The 20,760-nt window shown below is 36.1% G+C and overlaps 1 pseudogene; it reads right to left on the reverse strand.

Moving 5' to 3' along the window:
* Positions 1 to 4,737: 4,737 nt before the first annotated feature.
* On the reverse strand, positions 4,738 to 8,802 carry LOC112010444 (caffeic acid 3-O-methyltransferase-like; annotated as a pseudogene).
* Between the last annotated feature and the right edge of the window lie 11,958 nt (positions 8,803 to 20,760).

Genomic DNA, 20,760 nt, shown 5'->3' on the forward strand with positions numbered 1-20,760 from the left:
CAGATCATCAAGAACAGTTTGGCCCTTAGGATTATGCTAGTCGACAGTCTCAGCATTGGAACCACTAGGAGTCGACAGGACGGTGTCATTAATAACCACTTGAGACAAGTCTAGATAGGGGTAGGGCAGCTACCTACTAAAGGTAGTCATTAAAGTCGTCGCCATGAAAACCGCCGCATTTATCTTAGTACAGTTGAGAAGTCTGAAACCCTACCACAATGTCAGCCTTGGTTCGCTCTATTTGTTCATAAAAGGCGGCCAACTTCGTCGACAAATTGGTGTTCGCCTTGGCCAAATCTTCATACCGACGGGTCTCCTTCTCCAATAAGGCAATCTTCATCGTCAGCTCAACGTTGAGAATACGGGAAGCTTCCTTGTACTGATCCAACTGTTTTGCTTCATATTCCAGACGCTTACGCTACCAACGGACCAACCCATCCTTGGCCTCACATCTGTCTTGAAGAGCCTTCATCCTCACCATTGCCTACAAGAAAACAACGATTATAATAGGGAGAAATAAAAGCAAAAAGAAGGTAAACCTGATGGATACTTACCCTTGCCAAGTCAAAAAGGCTAAAACCCCTAAGTCCTTAGTGGCATACTCACTACATTCACCTAGGTCTGTGCCTTTGATGATTGAGTTAACCATCTCAATAGCATACTTCTTGTGGCTCACTAGTCTCTGGACGAGGCTAGAGACGATGGGACCATGGGCTAACATGAGACCTTTACCAGTGCTATGACAAGGAGGTGGGGGAGATTTCTGCGGTTGATCTTCTTAGCTTGCCTCGATAGATTGACCCGTTGCCTTCTTGGCAGGACGGTCATCTTTGCCTACACCCTTACTCTTAGGAGCAGCTTTAAAAGGGAGCATCACCTTAGAAGCAAAAGCCAACACTTCCCCCTACTGCTTAAGGTGAGCTACAGCAGAATTCCTCACTAAGGCCCTTTGTCTACCACTGTCCATCTCTAAAAAAAGATGAAGAAATATAAAAAATGAATAGGCTAGAATAGACTGTCAAAAAGATAAGCAATCGGACAGAAGGAAACTTACGTCAACAAGCAAAAGCATCTAACTAACGAGCTTTGACTGTTGGCTCTGAACCACTACAGGAAGCATGGAGGGTGTCAAGCTTGACCAAATCCTTCCACTTTCTTTGCCCAAGCGGAATTGCCCAAACTCACTTGAGAAAAGTCTCCTATTCTTCACTTATTTTCAGACAGGCTTGGGTTAAAAACAAATCAGAAGCAGTAGGTCAGTTACATAATCAAAACTTACAGGATAAAAAGAAAACAGACACCGACGACTCACCAGACTCATTTAAAATACCCTAAGTGTTATCAAACTCATCAAGCATGATATCCCACTCTTTAAGTTTACATACCCAGTCCATCCCCTGTACAAAGAAATACCTATTCTTCCAATTCCTATTAGAGTCAGGCATGTCTAACACCAACCTAAACGACAGTTTCCTTACCAGAAAGTGATAAATACCCTTCAACAAGTGTATCTGCTGAGGCCTATAGTAGTAGAAAAACTTATCAAGAGTAAGGCGATGATTACCACCATTCAACTAGCCCTATATCATTTTGGCCCCAGTGAATATCCTCTACACATTTAGGGCAATCTAGCTGATGGATAAGCTTAAATAATTAGCAAGCTAATGGTATAGCTCCACTAACAATGAATATAGTGTTGTACATACTGACATCTGCTGTCCTATCCAAGTAACACTTCTCAAACTTCCTTAGCAACCCTATGGAGATGTGTTTAGGAATTTGATAACGGTTGCAGAGATTGTTGAAAACTTTCAAAGACATGGTTGGGTAGAAGACATTTACCGTCCATATCAAGGGAAGGATGAAGGGTCTATGACCAACACATTCTACTTTACCTACAACCCTATCACCTTCCCCATGATCTTCTCCCTCATCACCATCACCTTCTTCTTCATCCTCACCTCTCCTTCTTCCTCATCCTCTTCTTCTCCTTCCTCTTAATCCCTTTTTTTCTTCCTCCTCTTCCTCCTCGACAAATGAATGGGCAGACGGCTCCCTTTTTGGGGACCATGTTAAATCCTCCATGGGCTAATGCCCCGACAGATAGACTTCGTCGTAGCCTGCACCCTTACGAACTGACAATGACTATTCACTCGTCACTTCTCTATCACCTGACATCTATTCACCTTCAAGCGATAGATGTATTCTAAGAACCTATTTGTGCAATGGGTCTCTAAAATGGATGACTAGCTAAGTTCAAAAAACAATAATTGAAATAGAATAAAGAAGACTTATGTAGGAGGGAGTCGACGGTTGCTCACTAGCCGAGATGACGGATGTAAATGAGCACGGAAGCAATGACGGAACAGCTCAAAATTACAGCTCTCTCAAGAGATGAAAACAAAGTAAAAAAGAGAAAACTAAGGAAGAGGAACTATTAATAAGGCGAATGAGCTTGGTATACGAAGCAATGCTTCTGATTAGAAACGAAGCCAATCAACGAGTTCCATATGTCACTTAGCATTCATTATAAATGTTACCTACCCCACTAATGACGCACTGTTCAATAAGGCAATTAATGACCATAAAAACTCTTATTACTCCGAGACTCGTCAGGCATAGCCGATGGGACCACAGAGTAGGGGGGAGCTAATAAGGGTATTTTCGTAATAAGTTTAAGATTCTTGAACAACAGAACCTGTTGAGGAAAAGGAATCTTACCGACAATAAAGTCAACGACCTCAAAGGAACCGTAGGCCCTAAAGAAACCTTCAATCTCAAAAGAATTTGTTTGAGGCCTCATACCCTACGCCAGTAATTGGGCCGACAGCCACATGCAGACGGATCCTTGTGAAGTTGATGGATGCATCTCTCTACTAGGTCGACGGATGACCCCGGCGAACAGAGAAGCATACTGACGGGTCCCACGTGGCCTTACGTAGTCTACACGCATATTTTTATATGGAAACATCTTGCGCACCACGCACAAAGACCCTACCACATGATCCTCACTTTCTAGAGATGAAGAGTATCCCCAAGATCTTGGTGGCATTAACTCCGCCTTCTCCCTATAAGGAAAATCCCTACATTCCCAGGATCTAGGTCTCCTCCACATCACTATATAAGCAACAGGCCTCCTCCATTCTCAGGGACGCAAAAAATCCCTAATTCTCTCACTATAGGGTTCTTAGAGATTTCTCATTTGCTGACTTATCCTTCGAAGGGTTTTTGACCGATACCCCACCGGTACCTTCTATTTGGTTCTTGTTTTCTTATTCTTCAGGTACCCATCGGTGCAATCAAGATCCATAAACTCACTGAAAATTTTCTTGCATCATCACCATGCAAGCTTAAGCGAGAAGTATGATAGGAGGAGAAGAATGGAGGATTTACTGCTACTCTTCCTTTCTCTAATAATAATAAGCTTGCTCATGTTCATTTGCATGGCTATTCTTCCGGTCCCAGTATACATTCTTCCTTCGTCCATAATTATCTTATCTTTCTCGATTCTAAAATCTCTAGCATCTCGAAATTCCAAACAAAAATTATTACTAAAAGTTGATAAAAAAAAAAAAAAACAATTCAATCAAAATACTTCATAAGAAGAAAAGAATAGTGTATTAAAACAATGTTAACAAACAATTTAAATTATTTGTAAAAGCGATACACCTGACAATTAAACATGAAATCCAATTGACATAACCGCAATTTCTTGGACCCAACTTTTACTATGTATTATAATATATAAACTTGGAAGAGCTTCATTAGCTATAGAATTTCAAATTGTAAGTAGATTTCTAATTAAACCTCTTCTCAAAAAAGATTTCTAACTAACCTAAAAATTATAAGAGGGGTTTGGTTTACCTCTGATACTTTTTTAACTGAGCATGTCCTTTTGTTTTAAATATACAATGGCAAATGGTAGTGGGTTTTTAATTTCCACCTTTTATTTAGTTAATAGATGATATGATAGTTTCTTATTAAAATAAAAGGAAATTCCAGTTAAAAATATACTAAAGATAAATCAAACCCATAAGAGAAGGAAAACTATTGACAATAAAGGTGTATTAGGAATAAAATTGTCACACTTGATATAATGGAAGATGTTTTCCCTCACTTTTATGTTGTAATTCAACGGCTGTTTCTTAATAAAACTTACAGCTTCTTTCTTAAAAAAAACAAAAAAATAGAAAACAAAGTTGAACCCATTGCTCAAACCCAAAACATCAATGCCCCCTCTTCAACTTCTAGTTAGGATTTTCGTATGGGCGTAGGCCCGTTTTGTCACACGAACTCAAGGATCCACCAGAAGTTATGTCGGGGTAGTTTAAATTCCGTCATTTTTTATCATTTTTTTTTTAAACAATTCCTTTAATACATGTGTTCGTGTATTTTTTATCTGTCAATGTACATATTTGTGTGTAACAATTCCATTTTCTGAAGCTCACTCGATCGAATTGCACTTTCTTGACTGAAATTCTTCAATATTTCACATTGAACAGAAAATTATGGCATCTCCCACTTGTACACCCAACACTATTATAATGAAAATTGTTCATCAATTAAAAATAAATTTGTAGTGTAATTTTCCCGTAAAAATTATATGAACGTGAATAAGCAACATAAAACTATTGTTCTTGGTTTCTGCCATTTTATATTTCTCACATTATGTAGGGAAGAAAATAAGGAAAGTAAAGATAACTTCTACAACCAACCAAAGCATAAGCACAACAAAACTAAGGAATGTAGAGTTTATAGTGTATATTTATTTATGGAACTCCATAATTATCCAAAGATTACACACATAACAAACATCTACATGAGATGAGTGGAAAGAGATACAATACAATACAAATAAAAGCATAAGCGCAACAAATTAAGCTAAAGAGTGCATAATTATTTATGGAATTCCATTACTGCCCAAAGAGTACATGCACAACAAACAATCTGAAAGTTTGAAAATCCAGATCCCTTGCACAAAGACTCAAATTCTTTCTTAGTTCTCTCTTGCCCTTCAAGGTGCAACAACATGGCATTGTCAAGTCTAGACACATATTGAGAAGCCTTACTTGACTCTGGTGCTTCTGGCATGAGTAGTTCAATAACTAGCTTCCCATTATTTGGAAGTGCTTCATAGCAATTCCTCAAAAGTTTCATGCAATTCTCATCACTCCAGTCATGGAGTATATTCTACAAGAGAAATACAGATAGATCAATGATTTCTTTTATAAAAAATTTGCCAAAAAGTTCCACTTATTCTCTATTGTATCCAAATTCTACCTTAATCATAATGGCATCCCCTTTAGGTACATCTTGAAACATATCTCCTCCGACATGCTCAACACCTGCATCAAATATGAGTTGTGCTCTTCATTTAGGAATCATCCATATGGATAAGACGATAACTTCAGTGTATTTCTTTTCTTATATTTAAATATAAATTAAAGAATATATATTTAAAATTTAATAATTAAGTTTTGGCATTCATATTTTTCTAATATTTACATTTCAATTCATAACATGGTTAATTCACTTAATCTCTCTTGCAACATAATCAATATTAGCTTGGATTTTATTAATTTTAGTTTTGAAAATTTTCTTTTTGTATAAACTACGGTAACGAGTGCTATCAATGAAACTCAGTGAGTAATACATGAATTTTTAAAAGAATTAGTCAACTATTTTTATATAATTTAGTTCATGACTTGGAGTATTTTCTCCATTTGTAAAGGTTCTTTTAAATTTTATAGTTTTTAAAATAAATCCAAATGATCAAAATAATTCACCTAAAATTTATATTATATTGTTTTATTGCTAATAACAAATTTCTCGGGAGTTCTTTTTGAGACTCAAGTAAATCTTCTTTTTTTTTTTTTTTTTTTAATGTCTTCTAATTTCCAAATTCAGATTTTTCCTAGTATAATTTTATAAGGAAAAATATTTACAAATGAAATAAAAAATATACTTATCAAATACACTATCATAGGTTTACTTATCAATAGAATCTCTTAATAATCTCAATACTCACAAGTGAAGTCAAATTCATTTAAAATCAGATTTTCATAATTTTTCACAACAATTGTATATGTAGCATAGAATATAAAAAAAAAACAAAAACAAAAAACAAAAAAAAAAAAAAAAAATCAAAAACAAAAACTTATATACCTTGATAAAATAAACTTGACACCATAAGTATAGTAAGTTTCTTAACCTTTAATTATTAATTTTTGTGTGTGTAATTTTATTTTTTAAATAATTTGATGAGTTTTTTTTTTTTTTTTTCATCTACTTCATTCTTCTTGATTCTTACTATATATCCCTCACTTGGTAACCAAAGCATAGTAAGTTTATAAACCTTCTACTAAATTTTAGTTTTCATTCCTGCAATTTTTTTTTTTTTTTGGGTGAGATTTTTCATGTATTAACATTATGAATTTTGAGATTTTACTATTTTTAGGGATGGTATTATTTATTGCAAAATAACATACGTATGTGTTTGTATTTTGCGATATTTTTTATTTTTAATTATTTTATTTTATTTTTTGTTGTGTGGCTCATTGCTGTGTAAAGTAGGGAAATAATTACCACAATCATAGCCTTTCTTTTTTCTTCTGTAATTTATATTACAATAATGTCAATCTCAATGTCAATGTAGGACAGTTGCAATATTTACTTTTAGTTTAAAATATGTCCCCCAACCTGCTCCCACCCCTTGTCATTTTGTAATGAGCACTTTATCCAATCCATTATTCTAAGCCACGTGTTAAAAGACCTTAGTACTTTTTCGATAACAAACACATCACGGGCATAATAATAAGGTTAATATCCTCCAATAACAAACACCAAAACACATCACATGCATGTGATGTGTTTGTTATTGAAGGATTATAAAGTCGTTTGTGGGTTTGAGAAGCTTGAAAAATGAATTCCGTTAATTTGATGTAAAATAATAACAAATGAGGTAAAAATGTTCATTACAAAAAGATGAGCAAAAAAATTGTTCTATTTAAAAAAAGAAAAAAAGAAAAAGGAAATTGTAACTATCCTATACTTATGCGCAAGGAAACCTGCAATTTACCCTACTTTTAATTTAGTAATATAATAGGATTTAACCTTAATTAGTTGCTAATCCTTAACAATTAATACTTCCTCCCAAACCACAATACTTGGGACATTCTCTTGCACAAAATACTTAAGAGTGTAGAAGAAAATGGTTCAAGCAGTAGGATTAGCAGAATATTATAATTATTTCAAAAAAAAAAATTGACTAAACTAACATGAATAAGTTTACTAATTAAGTAGGTTTTTAATGAATTTCAAACACATTTCACAGTAATATTATTTGAATTAATCATACTAAAAAAATTAGATATAATACCGGGATAAGATGGTGCACTTTGTGTCACATGAGGCAAATCAAAGTTAATGCCTTTAATGGAAGTGTTCTTGGAAGTGATCATACTCAAGCATTTCCCAGTTCCACCACCAACATCAACCAATGACGTTAGCCCCTCGAATCCTTGATATACCTCAAGAATTGTTTTTCATGATTATTGTGGAGAGATCAGCCATTCCCTTATTGAATACCTCGTTGAAAGTTGGATCCATGTCCATATACTGGAATATGGGCATTCCATGCACTTTCTTAAATTGATTTCCGCCTTCAAGAATGGCATCCTTCATATGCACGCTAGAACGTAGAAACAAAATAAATAACAGAAGTTGATACAAAAATAGAATACCAATTTTTTTTTTTTTTTTTTTTTTGACAATCATAAGCAATATTATTTTGATTTTATATATATATATATATATGTGTGTGTATCTAAATATGGCAATCGATAATTCCCCCAAACATATTATTTATCAATGATTAATGATTTTTTTTTTCATTTGAGATAGGGTATTTATTTAAAATATTTTATGACTTTCTTTTACAATTTTATCGATCACAACAAATGATATTAACAGTTGTAAAAAGAAATAACTAAAAAAAAAAAAAAAGATGTTTTGTTTTAATACTTATTGATGCACAAACAAGAAGACTCATGCATACCAGACCTCCCACATGGCTCGTTGAGAAGTGAAAGCTGAAAAGGAAACCAAAGAACATCCATCCTCTTTCCTCAAAAAGAAGTGACATGCCGGTGTGAGTCCATAGAGTCTCTCAACCTTACCATCTTCAAGGGTGCGGAAAGAGCATGTCAAGACGGAGTGACTAGCAAGGAGGCGCAACATGCGATCCAACCTAGAAGGCGCATCAGAGTCATGTGTTGGAAGCTGAGAAGCAATTTCAGAAGGTGTCATGCAAGCAGCCGGGCCTGCTTCAGCAATGATCCCAAACAGGTTAAGCTCAATGGCTGCATTTAGGACCCAAGGAAATAGTTGTGTGCTGGAGAATAGCATGGCCTGGAGGCATGTCTCATCCTCTTCACTAATGGCATGTTTGGATGTTTAAAAAAGGAGGGAGAGTAGAGTAGAGGGAGGGAGAGTAATGCAATTACCTTATTTGGAAGTTTTTTAAAGAATGAGGGGGAGGGGTTTGGAGAAGTTTGGAGGGGTTTGGACTCCCTCTAGCCCCCCAATTTTAATTCCCCCAAATTGGAGAGATTTGGAGGGGGAGTAGAGTACATAAACTATTGACCAAGTAAATTACCTAATTTACCCTTATTATATTAACAAAATTACACAAGGGGAAGGGCTAATTACTCCCTTCTCCCTTACTAATTTTAAAAACATCCAAATAAGGTGGAGGTGAATCATTCTCCTCTACTCTCCTCCCCACTACTCCCCTTCCCTTTACTCCCCTCTACTCTCCTCCCTCTCTAAACTTCCAAACAAGCCATAAGTGTTGGTGTAAGTGTAATTACTTGGTTTTCTTTGGAACCCATGTTTGCTTCGTTTATCACTTTCGTTTTTCTCTCTCCTTAAATAGGTCTTGACCGATATTTGTCTTGTGGTGTGAACTTAACACCAAAAGGCACAAATTTTCCACATCCATGAGGTCAAACTTCAAAGTTGCAATGCTGTACCATGGCCGCGGTCCATAAACGTGCATAGAAATTTTGACATAATTAATTTTTTATTAGAAACTCTTATCATAGGCAACTTAATTTAGTAGTCGGCCAAACGAGACTGCAATAATAGAGGTCAAATGGTAAGAAAGCCATGGAGAAATGCAGTGCTGATTACTGAGTGAGTTTTAACTCACATTTTCACATTTTAAATAACATAATATACATTTCTACACACTTTTTCATTCGCACGTATATCAAAAACACTCAAACAACATAGCTCAAACTCTTCTTTCAAACACCCCGAACATGTTAAGACTGGCTTAGTTCTTGCAAAACATTCAATTTAATTGGATTCCCAGATCAGCTAACATTGCAGCCCACAGTTTAGCATCCTGGGCTCTTTTAAAAAGGATATCTAGTTCTTTTGTTATAGGCTCTGCCCCGTAAATATTTGCTAAAGTTATTTTAGCAGAGCAATCACTTTGATGTATTTCATCCTAAATTGTACTTATCTCTGTTTTTTTAATAAAATTCTTCATGTTGTTCATCAAAGAAAAAAAAAAAAAGGTCAAATGATAAGGAATATTAACAATTAATTTGCATGCCCCCTTTTTTGACCCAGGTGGTCAAAACTCTGACAATTTGGATGCCCTTTTTTCGATGGAACTTTTATGTCACGAAAATTGCAATGTGAAACAAAACTTGCAAAATGGGCATTATTAATTTTTCCAATACGAATACATTAAATTTTACATTTAATTTCACAATATATTAATATGCTAGGCTGTGAGTGTTTGACCAAAAATAATGAGTCAATGTAAATAAAAATCAACAAAAAGTGTCTACCACTCATATATAATTGCCCCTATCAACATATTGGGAAATTGATTATATCTCTGATTATTATTATTATTATTATCCCAGATTACAAGGACTGTTTCTAGAGGGGTACGGCGAAGAGAAGAAGTAACGTGTGGCTACTACACAAACAACAATGATGGTGGCTATTCATGAGTGCATACTCGGAAAAAGAGTTAGGATTTCAGCAATTTACACAATTGACTAGAATGCACAATATATATATATATATATATATATATTACTTTTTCAGTCGCAGCATCATAAATTATAGAGAACTTTTCACTGAATCAATATTTGGACATATTTGAAATTATCTTTTTAACAATCATCGTTCATCCGTTACGATGTAGTCATTTTTTACATAAAGATTTAGTCACTATGCAATCGCTATTCATGGAAAAAATCTGAAATTATTATTGATAGAATCACAGTTACTGTGCAACACTGTTCACTACTGTACAGAACTCTTTACTTTCTATACAGTCCATGGCTATCGGCCTGCATTGAGCTTATGACATGTCTCTTAGATGGGCCTATCTCGTGCTGCTTACTAACCGAGCACCTAGACCATTCCCTGGATGGACCTGGCCCAAACTCCCGACCCTTACCAAACTGCCTCATGTTACCAAGATCAAGGGATAATGCCCTAGGAAGATCCACCTGCTGAGTAATTATTGGTGCCAAGTGCAAGTTTCAAGAAAGTCATATCAGTCACGAATAGTGGGTCTCACTTGATCAAGAATATAGCTCAAAGGGGCCCATCGACATGGGAAACCACCCTCTTATCATGATGACCTAACTAAGGTAAGTCTATAAATAGAGACTGATGGGTATAGGGTAGGGGGTTGAAAGAATTGAGGGAGAGAGTCACAAGAATGGTAAGGAAAAACAGACATTAGGGAGAACAAAATCTTGCTCGGATTTCGCTAATAAAGGTCACGTTCACGGAATCACTTTGATCAGAGGTAGGTAATAAGGAAAGTAGTCTAGGACTACTGGTATTTTGCTTCAGAAACTGTAACACCATCTTTGGGGCCTCCCATTGTTAGATATCCCTAACCCCCAACACAAATAAATTGGGTTGCTCTACCCAGAGCCCTCCTAGCATTTGGGCTAAGCATCCACAATTGGCGCCTTCTGTGAGAATCTCCTACTCAGCTGAAGGCCTAGATATAATGTAGCAGTGTCTCGAATGGAGGGTCTGCATGCAAATCAGGATTTAGCCGGGTTAAGGGGTAATTGCTCATAAGGCTCATCTCAGGCCCAAAGGAGAATAGAGAAGGAGCAGAAACGAGAGCAGGATCTTAGGTTAGATGGGCATGAGACTCGTCTAGACTCGAATGAGGCCTCCTCCCGAGGAGAAAGGACCCTTCCGTTTGTACCCAAGTGACCGGGATCGTGAAATAGAGAGCTTGCGGAAGTAGATTAAAGAATTAAAGCTGGAGAAAAGGGGCTGACACCAAAGAAGGGACTATGATGGGTCATCCCACGATCATGGATCTACGAGCACCCACACATGAGGGTCCTCCCACTAGAGCCACTCTCGTTTGTCAAGGGACAGGTCAAACAAATCTAGAGAGGATCGCTCGAGAACACCGAGAAGAGAAAGGCAAGGGCGTCACAGCACCGCCCTAGATGCCATGAGCTGAGAACTACGAAAGGTAGGTCGATCACCATTCTTCAAAGAGATAAAGCGTACTAAGATGCCTAGGCATTTTACTTGTCTGTTGTTTACTTGTTATGATGGTAAGACCGACCCTGTGGAGCACGTAAGTCATTATACTCAGCTCATGGCTCTTTACTCTCAGAATGATGGACTTATGTGTAAGGTATTCCCCTCTAGCCTCAGGCCCACGATGATGAGATGGTTTAACCATCTGAAGAAAGGGTCTATCCAAACCTATTGAAGCCCACAAATGATGGACTTATGTGTAAGGTGTTCGAGGCTTGCTTTATTACATGCAGTTGGGCTCCTTAAGCTATTGATGCCCTTCTATCTACAAGAATGAGAAGTGCGGAGACTCTCTGATTGTATACTAGCCGATATTGGGAATTGTATAATGAGATCGGGGGAGGGAATGAGCAGGTAGCAGCGAGCATGTTCAGAATGGGGCTACCTCAGGAATCCGAGTTGAGGGATTCATTGACCATGAAACCCCCCAAAGTTATGCACCAGTTGATGAGGAAAATAGAAGAACAAAAGAGACTAGAAGATAATCGGTTCCAAAGCAAGGGGAAGGCTCTAGCCACTTAACAATACCAGAAGGACTCCCATCCTAGGGGTTATCAATAAAGGCACGAGCCAAAGGAGTCAACGTGGCGTTTAAGGAACCTATACACCTAATTCTGGAGAGGATAAAGCATGAGTTGTACTTTTGCTAGCCCAGCAAAATGGGCAGGGACCAAACCAAGAGAAATCAAAGTTTATACTACATATACCACCGTGATAAAGGGCATACCACATAGTAGTGCAAGACATTTAGAGATCACTTGGAATAGCTGGTTAAAGTCGGACACTTAAGAAAGTACATGGTCGAACAGAAGGGGGGATCCATAGGGCAAACATTAGTAAACCGAGCTGGAATGTTGCCACCAGCATTTGGAATTATAAAGGTTATCCATGTAGCGTTGATTGGTGTAAGTGCTAGTCGTCAAAGAGGAATTCTAAATATCACCACCCCGATAGAGCCAGTGACGTTGGATCGGCCGAGGAAGAAGCCCAAGACAGCTGGAAAGCAAATAGCTTTTAATGACAGTGACTTTGAGGAGATTTCCCAGCCACACAATGACACTCTTGTCGTGACCCTCAAGATTGGAGGCTTCCTAGTGAAGAGAGTTACGATCAACCAAGGGAGTGGGACTGAGATAATGTACCCTAGCCTCTGCAAGGCTTTAGGCTTAAAGTCCAAGGACCTTAGGAAGTACAATACCCCGCTTGTGGAGTTAGACGAAAAAATAGTGGTGTCAGAGGGATAGATAAGGCTCCCGATAGTAGCCGAAGGGAAAGAGGTGATGGTAAATTTCATAATGGTGAATGCATTCTCCCCATACACAGCAATCTTGGTGTGGCCAATGATACATGCCATAGGGGTCGTGCCATCCACTCTGCATGTGAAAGTTAAGTTCCCGATCAAGGAAGGGGTTATGGTGATGAGGGGATATCAAAATGCAACTCATCAATGTTTGGTGACTGTAATCAATCACAAGATTAAACAAAAAGAGCAAGTGGATCCTTGCTATTAAACAGAAATAGCTTATGCACTTAGTTCTGCAACACACACTTCTATGTTTCTCCATAATATAAAGCATGTTCAAAATCAAGAGAGAGATATCATAATTCATGTAATCCTTAATGAATGTTCAATTTAGAATGTAAAACACCTTGAACGTTTAAACCCCCAAATTACAAATTACAAATTCAAGCTTATTATCAAACAATGTATGTATTGAATATGAAAATAAGCTACAATAGAATCGATAAAACAATCTAAACCAAATAAAATTACAACCACAGCAGAAATTAAATGGCAAAGATTAAGGGAAGAGAGTTGCAAACACAAAGACAACACAACGATGTGTTATCGAATATAAAACCAAAGTCCTTAGTGTAAAATATTTTCGCCGCCCTCCAAACGATCAATAATCCACTAGAGAATCAAGTTGGGATACATGAACAGTAGAAGACCCTCCAAGCCTAATCTACCCAGTGTACCTAAGCCCTCCAAGCTTCTTGCTTCAACGAGGTTACGCCAAACCTTTGTCTTCTCTAGCTTACCAAAATCCACTATAGCCCATAGCGTCAACCAATATCAATTGGTCCCTTTCTAATTGCTTCTCAAGCACCAAATAACATTCTCACAGATATGGGTATGGTGAGATAAGAATTTGGCTAATGTATCTCTCAAGGATGTAACAATGGAGAAGGTGAGAGTAGAGGAATTTGGAGAAACAATGATGAAGATTGTGGATAAGTCAATCTTTTTTTTCTCTAGTATTTCTCTCTCAAAATTCTCTCTCAAAACTCTTTACAATACATGGGTATAATGGGGTATTTATACTGGTGTGTGTTTGGAATGCGAAATGTCAGTTTTTCCCAAATAGAGTGGTCTGGTGACTTGGCCTCGCGACTCGACTAAGTCGCAAGTCTGAGTCGCGAGCTAACTATCTGGCCAGATGGAAGTTTTTTCCTATAGTACTCTAGCTAGCGTGACTCTTCATCTCCTCTGCATGCTTCACACATGTGCCTCCTTTGGCGACTTGCCAGCTGCAAGCCAGTCACGAGACCTTGCTTAGTGCACACTTTTGAGCTTTTCTTCACACTCTCTCACACACTACCCTTACATGATTCTCACCTAAATACAGGGTTTCTAAATACTGAATTACAAGCAAATTGGCATGGAATAAAGCCAACAAAATGGTTGATTAAATTCAACCTTACAATTAAGAAAAAATAAAACTAGACACAAAATAAAATATTTTTGTCTTTCTGAAATTTTTTAATGTTTTTGGGTTTTTTTTTTTTTAATCAAAACAGCCTAAGAAAAAAAAAACCAAAAACTAAAAGAAAATATGTCCACAAATAATTGAAAGAATTAAATCAAGGACAAGTAAACAACACTCACCTTAGCGAATCTTTTCCCACCCATACAATACATTTCTTTGGCTTTGTGGGTGAAAATCCATGAAAAATAGAGTGTATTTGAGGGATTACAAACTTCTTCTGAGAGAGACTGAAATTCTATAATTTCCTTTTACAAGCCAACAAGCTTAAATTTTTCAAAAGCATATGAAACAATTTATCAGGACTTAAGGCTGGAGAAATATCAACACATATCCTAAACTGAAACACAGAATGCTTAAATTTCAATTTATGATAGTTAGGACGAATGTGACCAGTAATACCACAAAAGTGACAAACATGATCAAATTTAGGAACATCAATATTCCTAACAGCAGATCTAGTCTTAGATTTTGGTTTTTGCCTCAACAGAGAACAATTTGATCTAATATGACCAACAACACTACAAAGGTGACAGGTAGGCACAAAAACAAATTTATTTTGTACTCTAGCATTAGATTTAGACACAAGTTTAGAAACGTCAACGTCTACATTAGAACTTTTACATTTGTCTAACCTAGCAACATAAGCATTTTCTTTATGATTCCTTTTGAATGGAGGAATATAAACATTGTCAACTTTAGGCTTAAGAGAAATAAAAACAGATATGTCATGAACAATAGGTTTGGTACAAGACAATTTTTTCAATTTAGCTATCCCTTGTCCCAAACTTTTCATCTTTTCATCTTAAGAGGAAAATTGATTTCTCAAAAATTTATTTTTTTAATTATATTCATCTAATCTCACAATCAATTCCTCTTTTCAAAAGTAGCCAATTTTAGCTCTTTCTTGAATTTCTAAGCAATTTTCAAAGATTTAAACAATTCCTTACAGAGAGTTTCACAGGCATCAATAAGATCAACAAAAATATTAGTGTCTTTTTTATTCAAAACATCACAGCTAAAAGCAATAAGACACTTAAAATTATCCATGACTGCAGGAATCAAGAATCTCACTCAGGACGTTAATCCAATCAGAGCAAACCCGCTCTAATACCAGTTGTTTGTTTGTTTAGACCCCTTGAAAACAAATTGTTTAACCTAATCAATTAGCCAAGTAATTACTTAGGTTAATTATGAGATCTAGGTTAAACAACAAAATATCATATCATGCAGTGCGGAAATATAAATAAGACAACAATATGATTACTCAGGAAAACCAATGAAACCAACCGTTTCAAGGTAAAAACCTAAGAAGGATTTGACCTAGGCTCCTAGCTATCCTCAAGGTAAACAAATCCACTAGAAAGAATTGAAGTTTACACTAAACCTGATGCTACCTTTAGTAGAACTTACTAACATGACCACGTGCAACTCCGACTCCACGGAATCTTCTCTCTTGGATTTGCAGCACACAAACTCCCATGCTTATGACTTTGAGATCCTACTCAAAGGTTTAGCAATACAAACTCTCCAATTTGTGACTCCAAGACCACCCTTGAAGGTTTAAATCATTAGCTATGTATGATCTTGTTGCAGCAACTTCAAATTTACTGGTTCTAATGGTATGAGAATGATTTCCAATAATGACTTTGAAGGACAAAGGCACAATACCTTTTAGACTCATAAGAGCACCTCCAAAGTCTCTATAAAATGTGCCTTAGGGTTTCCTTTTAAATACTAAGTGAAATAGACCTGAACCCATAATCACCTAATGGGCTTATGGACTGTTGGGCCGAAATTAAATCTACAGAATTTGTGTTTCGATTAGTCAAGCCTATCTTTCGATCAGTCGAACCTAGCATGTTTCGAATTCTTCTTTCTGTAACTTGTATGTTCTTGTGTTCTAACTTGTAATACCTTGAGCATTGTCTAATAAATCTTATAAACTCTAAGATCTATATCTAGACAAGTTTGTGCTCACGGTTTGCCAATTGTTCTAAATTTCTAGAACCTAACAATTTTGTATCTAAAAAAGCTAGAAGAATAAATTTTAAGTAAAAAAAAAATTATTGAAGTACTATTCAAAATATTTAAATATAATCTTCACTTTACGCCCCAAAATGCATAGAGCTAACCCTAAATATGGAAATCTATATTTCCCCCGAAAGATATCAATTATCAAGGATTACCAAATAATAATTTATTCCATTTGACACTGTAATAATATATAAAAACTACTAGAGAGAACAAATTTTCACAACTGTTAATAACATTTGTTTTATTTCAGCAAAAATACTTTCACTTAGGTACTAACACTATCTTTTTGTATACATTAATTACAATTGTAAAGTTGTGATTTACAACTATATTTTATGTTGGCTATATTCCATGACAAAAAAGTGTTATAATTGCATTAATTTTGTTTCTTGTATTTTGTGGGATTTTATTGTATTGGGTTTAGTATTAAGTTGGTGAAAAATTGAGCATGAAACGAAGATTAGTGCAGTTTCGCGACTAGCTCGCAAGAAGTTCGCGAGTAATGGTTCCTAAGAAAGGGGCACATGAAAAGCACATGTTGGAAGCTGAAAATTCAAGTGTCAAGCTGTATTTCACGTTCGCGAGACAAGCCATCACGCAAGGTACCCACTAAACCCTCGATAGGTTTTCTACAACATAACACACTCATCTTTTAGAGAGAGAGAGCTAATCATTCTTAGTGAGAAATCATTGTAGCCTCTTCTCCTTTCTTCTCCCATTTTCATACCTTAAGAGGAGATTTGTACCTAAACATAACCCACACATTTTCAGAATGTAAAAAGTGTTTTGGAGCTTGGGAAGCTTTAGGGATTTGCCAAAAGAAGCCAGTGAGGCTTGGCAGATGCAATCGAGCGTATTGTGGGATCCGGAAAGTTAGAGAAGACATGACTCCGAGAAATCTGTTAGTAGCAGGAGTTTGGAGGGCCCAAGTACATTAGGTAAACTAGGCTTGGAGGGTCTTTTGTTATTCGTGTACTCCAACTTTATTCTCTAATGAATCGATTTCGACTTAAAGGGTCACAAGAGGTTTTTCGCCAAGTTCTTTGGTTTCCTCTTTGATAACACATCTTGGTGCTATCTTGTGTTTGCATCACTCTTCCCTTACTCTTGTGCTTTACATTTATTGTTTGTTGTTCATGTTTATGCACTAAAGTAGTATCAATTCATTGCACACATTTACCCTTGTTCTGCACTTTGATTAAGTAAGGGTAAAAACAATCTAGCCATAATTTAAAATTTGGAGTCTAAACAAGCTCGTGTGTTTTTAGCACAAATCTGAGCTTTCAACAATAATCATGTCAATAGTTGGAAAAAATATTGTGTCCTTAAACTTACTATTGATTTCGGAATTCTTAACTAAAAGAATGACAAATAACAACCAAAACCATCCAATTATGATGAAATGTTGTTGCACATTTTGCATTATTCAAAAACATGGAGACTCAGGAATACATAACCTCCCATGTGGCTCGATGAGAATTGTAAGCTAGAAAAGGAGCCAAGGACCCCTCATCCTTTTTTTCAAAAAAGAAGTGAGAGGCCGATGCAAGTCCATAGAGTCTCCCAAGGTTACGAATGGGGCATGTCAATAGGGAATGACAAGCAAGAAGGCGAAACATGCAATCCAACCGAGAAGGCACATTTGAGTACTGTGTTGGAAGCTGAAAAGTAATTTCAGATGGTGTCATACAAGCAACAAGGCCCACTCTAGCAATGATCCCAAACAGGACAAGCTTAATGGCTTTATTTAGGACACTAGAAAATAGTCTAGTGCTAGATAATAGCATGGCCTATAGGCATGCCTCATCCTCTTCACTAGGGACAGAACCAAGATTCAACCTTAAGGGGGCCAAAGTTCTTTGTTCAAAGATTTTAAAAAATTAAAATATCAATAATAGAGGTTGATAATGTTGCATTATTAGCATTAATTTATTAATTATTATTTGTATTTTTTCTTTTGAAAAATCAATAATAGAATTTTATAATCAACATTTTTGTAAGTCAATTGGCACATTCTAATATTTTCAAGGTCTAACTAATGTGTGGATGGAGCGATCAGTATGTAGCATAGGAGTTGTCTCTATGGCTATGAGGGTGGAGTCATTTGAGAGGGGCATAGAGCTCTCAAGTGAGAGGGGGGAAATTGGGTAAAGGCTATGGGGGTTTTTGTGATTTTTGTGCTAGAATTTGTAATTGATTTGTTGTTATTGTTTTTGCTTAGACCGGATTTAGGATTTATCCAAAGATTTTTCTTATTATTTGAATATGTGCATTTTTTTTTTTTTGTATAGATCTGTCTTGTTATCTAATTGTTGGATTTCTTGGGTCAATTTGTAAATTTTTTGGAGAGGGAGGTGATAAGCCAAAAATGTATTGACCCCTTTGGTAAATTAATCAATTAATTATCCAAGTGAATTAATTAGATTCGATTACATGCAATAAGCATGGTAGCACAAACAAATCACCAACTAAGTTAAATGCAGCGAAAAATAAATTTGACATAGGTGATTTGTTTACGAATAGAGAAAACCACCAAGGCAAAACCCCACCGGATGAATTTTAGGTCACCACTCTCGAGAATCCACTATTATCAAAACAAGCGGTTACAAGTAAAAGGAATCCCAGTACTTAATACCAACCTACAATTGAACCCTTACCCTAATACCCAATTAGACTTGTAATATAGTGGCAATCTCTCCTTTCAATGCATAGCTCCTAGTACGTGACTAACCAATAATGCACGGATCCTAGTACGTAACTAACACACCAACTTAAGGAAGATGTTGGCTGCAAAGTTCTTCAGTTCATCCAACAATGAAGATCAAGAAGCTTCTTAGTTATAAAACCCTTGGTCTAGAAAGAATATGCTGAACTACGGCAAATTGTCTCTAGTCACAATATGCATGTATAATCACTTTACATCAAGTTCATCACATGTGACGACCCTTAAAATAATCTTTATATATGTTTAGGGTTGTGAGAAAAGAAACCCGACACAAATACTCATGGATATGCGTGAAATCAGATCTGAAAATTCTAATTTTGTAATTCTCGACAGATACAGCTTCTGCCGAGCTTCTTAAACTTCGATAAAAAGGATTCTGTCAAGACATCTGTTGAGCTTTAATAAATAGCACTTCTTCACTTGTTTCTTAGTCAAACTTGCATGACTTCAATACTAAACTTGAACACTTATTTCTTGAAGTACTAAACTCATCCTAGATCTACCCAATTACAAGTAAAATGTGTTTTGTTAAAAGATTTGCCAATTTACATCACATATATTTCTAACAATTCCCACATATGTCCTAACAATCTCCTCCTTTGGCAATCTGTGACAAAACCACAACAAACAAATGAATTATGAGAGAAGTCTTAAATCACTAAACTCATAATCACTTGTTGAATTACAAAACAAATCTAACCCTAACACAAACTCTTGAAAAATTTTGCAAGAAGAGAGTTCATGGCATGATAGATTTTCACAACCTATCTTTCTGAAACACTTTAAACAAAACTCATTAAGACATCTTAGTGTGAAGTAGAAATAAAGATTGCATACATAAAGAAACATGTGTATAAAGAGAGAAGAGGAACAACACATGGAGAGATAGGTGAAGAACAACATACATCATCATATATATATGAAAACAAATACAATGTATGTCATAAATATATGGTCACAAGACCGATGTACAAAAGGATAATGTAACTAAAAAGAAAGAAAATAAAATACATAAGAATCTCACTACATCCCTCAAAAATTATAGACATTCCCCCTAACAAAAAAATGTCCTATACTAACTCTCCCTTAAGTACAAGACTACTCTCATTCCAAAAATACCCCCCCTTTTTGTCACGAATGACAAAGGGTAAGTCATTAAGAGGTCGTCATCTCATCATCATTAGAAGAACTAGTATCCGTGTTAGGACATATATGTTTTAACTTGATTAAGAACATATGTCACTTAGTTATGTAAATTGGCTAATCCTTTGACAAAACACACTCTACTTGTAATTGGGTAGTTCTAGGTGTTTTTAATACTTCAAGAAACAATATTTCAAGGTCAAGTGTTGAAGTCATCAAGTCTGTCCAAGAGAAAGCAAGCTGAAGTGCAAGGTTTTTAAAGCTCGACACCTGCTCGATAGCTACCTCGACACCTGCTATCTGTCGAGATTTAAAAATTCAGATTTCCAATCTGATTTTCTTGGGATCCGTGAATATGTTTTTGGGCCTTCTTTTCTTCTAACCCTAAACATATAAAAGGATTATTTTAAGAGCCGTCAAGGGTGACACAAGTTGCATTATCATTGAGCAATCTCTGTTCAAGCAAATTGTGATCAA

The sequence above is a fragment of the Quercus suber genome, unplaced genomic scaffold (genome assembly GCF_002906115.3).
Source record: "Quercus suber isolate HL8 unplaced genomic scaffold, Cork oak 2.0 scaffold_4, whole genome shotgun sequence".
Lineage (NCBI taxonomy): Eukaryota > Viridiplantae > Streptophyta > Magnoliopsida > Fagales > Fagaceae > Quercus > Quercus suber.